Here is a 4,616-nt window from a genome sequence, read left to right as displayed (position 1 = left end):
TTTTTTTTGCTTTTTAATTTAAGGTAGATATTCTATAGCATCTGGAAAAAAATTTATTCTTAGTTTCTAAGGAATTTACAACAGGAATGGTTGTTGTATTTATTACATGTCTTTAAAATTGAGATATAATTCATATACCATAAAATTCAGCTTTTTAAAGCATATAATTCAGTGGTTTATAATATATTCTCAAAGTTGTATAACCATCACCACCAATTTCACAATTTTTTTTCATCACCCCAAGAAGAAACCTCATAATAATTATCAGTTACTCTCATTCTTCCCCTTCCCCTGGATTCCTGGGAACCACTAATCTGTTGTCTGTCTCTATAAATTTGCCTGTTTGGATATTTCATATACAGAGAATCATACATTATGTGGCTTTTTGTGCCTGGCTTCTTTCCCTTCACATAATGTTTTCAAGGTTCATCCATATGTAGCATGGATCAGTTCATTTCATTTTTTAGCTGAATTATATCTCATTGTATGCATATACACATTGTGTTTATCTGTTCAACATTTGATGAACATGTAGGTTGTTTCACATTTTATATTATGTGAATTATGTATATTCCATGATGTTGTTATGAATATTCATGTATAAGTTATTGATACATCTTCAATTCTCAGAATTTACACCCATGTTTCCTCTAAGAGTTTTTTAGTTTTAGCTTTTACAATTAGGTCTTTTCCATTTTTAGTTAATTTTTTTATGTGGTGTGAGGTAGGGATCCAACTTCACTCTTTTGCATGCAGATATCCAGTAGTCCCAGCACAATTTGCTAAAAATATTATTCTTCTCCCTATTAAATTATCTTGGCATCCTTGTTGAAAATTCACTTGACCATACATGTATGAGTTTATGTCTGATTATTATGTCTTTTTAATATCTATTGAAATGATCAGATTTTCCTTTCAGTGTAAAGTATTGCTAGAGTTAATAATTTTTAACTATCTTTAGTCAAGAGATGACCCAAATCCAGTCATGGTGAATTACTATTTTCATACTCTGTTAAATTTAATTAGCTATTACTTTATATCATAAGTGAGATCGATATATTGCTTACTTTTTAGTGCCATCTTTGTCAGGCCTTGTTATCAGGTTTATATAAGTTTTATAAAATGAGTTACACACTTTTTCTGGTTTGGTAAAATAAAGGTTTAAAATGCTTGAGATCCCATGGGACCTTTGGAAGGGTTTCCCTGACTCACTCCAATGCCCATCTTATCTGTGAAGGCTACAGGTCTCAGTGATGTTTAAACCACAAATGAAAATTTAACTCACTTGAGTTTAAGTTATGTTTTAAGAACAAGTCACTGCCTTAAGAATGATTTTCTCTTCTTTTCTCTTCTTTTTCTCTTCCCCTATCCACATCAGCTAAAGTTATCCTTTGCATTAATAGGTTGCTTACCTGAAGTTGCTGTCATCCTTCATTTGTCATGAACACCCATCATCTTTCCTTCCCCTGATCTCCAGCTGCTGCTACTTAACCTAAAGAAAATACAGCCTGTGGAGTTGGCATGTTTGCTTTCCTAAATACCTCGCATCTGTCTTTACATTAAAGTTTGTATCTCAATGTGATGATTACAGCAGAGGCTTGGAGCCAGGTTACCTGGGTGTGAAGCGAGACTCGGCCGTACACCAGCAGACTAAGTATGACCTTGGTAAGGTCTTAGATTACTCACCTATCAAACAGGGATAAAAGTAGGACCTATCTGGCCACACGTGGTGGCTCACACCTGTAATCCTAGCATTATGGGAGGCCGAGGTGGGCAGATCATTTGAGCTTAGGAGTTTGAGACCAGCCTGACCAAGAGCAAGGTCCCGTCTCTACCAAAAACAGAAAAAATTAGGCCAGCATGGTGGTGCATGCCTGCAGTCCCAGCTACTCGGGAGGCTGAGGTAGAAGGATTGTTTGAGCCCAGGAGTTGGAGGTTGCTGTGAGCTAGGCTGATGCCATGGCACTCTAGCCTGGCAACAGAGTGAGACTCTGTCTCAAAAAAAAAAAAAAAAGGACCTACTCAGCATGTTGTGGAGAACATTGCATAATCCAATATTTATTAGGTGTTTAGAACAATGCTTGGCCCTTTGAATATCAGCGAGTTCAGCACATAAGTCCACTTACTTGTCTTTTAAAGGCCTAAATTCCAGAGCTGAGAGACCATGCCTCATTTTAATTCCCTCACATACTGACTTTTTAAAAATAAAACTATTCTCCTCCTCATTAGCGCTCACTACTTCTGTCTCAACAGCCTCCAATTTCCTTAGATTGTCCTAGGATTCTGCCTGCCTATTACGCCCCCTAAAACACCAGATGGCCCTTCTGAGAAGAGTTTGACAAAGTGGGGGTCCTTTTTTCCTTCCTGCGGATCCTTCGGCCCTTTCACACTGAGTTTAGATCTGTAACCTCTGCTGCACCTTAAAAAGGCTAAGATCCCGCCCACCGCTGATGCCTGTTCTAAGAGGACCATGGAAGGTTCCATGGCCTCAGCTAACCATGCATGTGCAGACAGCCTCAAATCTCTCTCTATTCCAGTTACCACTCGTCCAAGCTCCAGAGCCTTCCACCTAGCTCACTTCTGAATGTTTCTATCTCAAACTCAGCTTGTTCAAGAGTGGCCCATCAGCCTCCCAGCAGATGTCCTTCTTCGGTGTTCCAGTACTCGCAAGTGGCACCAACCGTCACCAGCCTCTCAAGAAAAAACCCTGGAGACCATTCTGGACAGCTTCCTCCCACCAGCCTCCCCAGACACTAGCCACACTCTATGTTTTTGATCTTCTAAAATTTCCCATGAACGGATCCTGCCGCCAGCTCTGTAGCTAGACTCCTGGGCACCAGCCAAACGGTGCTCAGTCTGCCCCACTCCCCACCCTGTTCTCCAGAGTGATCTCTTCAGATGCAGACTGACTTGCTCCAAGTCCCTCCAGAGCTTCTCCTAGTTTTTTTGGGGGGGGGAGAGGTAGTTCAAGTTCCATAATGTTGGCTCCCAAGCCCTCGGTGACCTAAGTGCCCATCTGCAGGCAGCAGGGAGCGCAGAGCTGCTCTCTCCCCGGCCCTGTCTGCACATCCACTCAGCCCCGGTCCTGTTTGCCCATGCTGCTTACCTTTCCCATTTTTCCCCTCGCTTTCTCAGGCTCTTCCTTTCTACTGGATCATTTCCACTGAATTATAGATTTGCTCTCTCTTCCATCTTTGTCATTTTTTGAGTGTCCTTTTGTCCAGCTACAACCATTAGCGCTTTCCTTTCTAAAGCAGAGATATCCAATGCTGCCTCGTGCAGTTTGCCTTGTGTCCACTCCTGGGGCGTCCATCAACCCCTGCCCCTGGCCCCGACGCTCTCAGCAGCGCCCTACAGCCGCGGCACCAAGTGAAATGAGAAACGTTTCGTCCTCCGCTCACTGCAGCCCTCCCTAGCATGGCACTGCTAACCACTCCTGAAAACTGTCTTTGCTTTTGTTGAATTTGAAGGAAACTCCTAAGAAATGCTCCCCACCCCATTCCCCCTACTTCACAGGGCACCCATACCTCCAGATGCTCCCCAGTTAGTGCCATCCATCCACGGGCGTGGTTTTAAATAGGGTACCATTCACACGCTGCCTACCTCCTCGCTGTGTTTCCAGCCCAGGCTTGTCCTCTGAGTTCTAAGTCAGGAACTTTCCATTCAACATCTCTACTGGATGTGCCATTACCATTTAGAAGTGACCATGTCCTGACCTCTATCACTTGACCCCCTCCCAGCACATATGCTCACATGTCCACATGCAGACACGGATCACACACGCGTGTTCACCAACACGTGTGTGCGCATACACAAACATGCTGACACACACACTCTCTCTCTCTCACACACACACACCTGATCTTCCTCCAAAGTTCCCCATGTCAGTTAATGTACGACCGTCCCCCATTTACTCCTGCTAGGAACCTAGGACTCCACCTTGGCAGCAAAGCCCACTCCCCACCCACACGCACCCGTCCCCAAGTCCTCTGGATGCTGTCCCCCAAACAAGTCCCAGATGCTCCCACTTTCCCCCCTCTTGGCTTGCGACCAGCTGTGTCCAAGTCACCAAACTGATCTCTCCACTTCTCATTTTCTTCTTTTGCTACTATACCAATCAATATCCCACACACCACCAGAGTGAGCTTTTTAAATAAGAATCTGATCTTGTCACTTCTCTGCTGCAAACCAGCTGCACTCAGAATGAAGCATATGCTAGAGCCGTGTGGTTGGGGAAGGGCCCTTTGCAAAGGTGGTATTTAAGTTGCAACCTCAATGACGGACAATGGGTCAGCTGGAAGACAGACAGACAAAAGATGCCTTCCACTTAGAAGAGAGAGCAAGTGCAAAGGCCCTGAGGTATGAACGCTTGGATCCTTTAAGAAAGAAGGCCAATCTGTTTGGAGCAGTGACTGAGGCAGAGGATGCTAAGATATAGTGATGGAGAAGGTGGCAAAGCCTGAGCCACACAGAGCCCTGGAGGTCAGGAAACAGGTACTTTCATAATTATTTTTAATTTTACATGATTTGGCCATTGGCCATAAGCTCCACAGGGCAGCACCCATATCAGTTTCCTTCCTTTTGTTCACCGTCTATTCCCCATGATGAGTACAGTG

Source organism: Microcebus murinus, chromosome 14 (assembly GCF_040939455.1).
Source record: "Microcebus murinus isolate Inina chromosome 14, M.murinus_Inina_mat1.0, whole genome shotgun sequence".
NCBI classification, from domain to species: domain Eukaryota; kingdom Metazoa; phylum Chordata; class Mammalia; order Primates; family Cheirogaleidae; genus Microcebus; species Microcebus murinus.
This window is presented reverse-complemented; position numbering follows the sequence as displayed.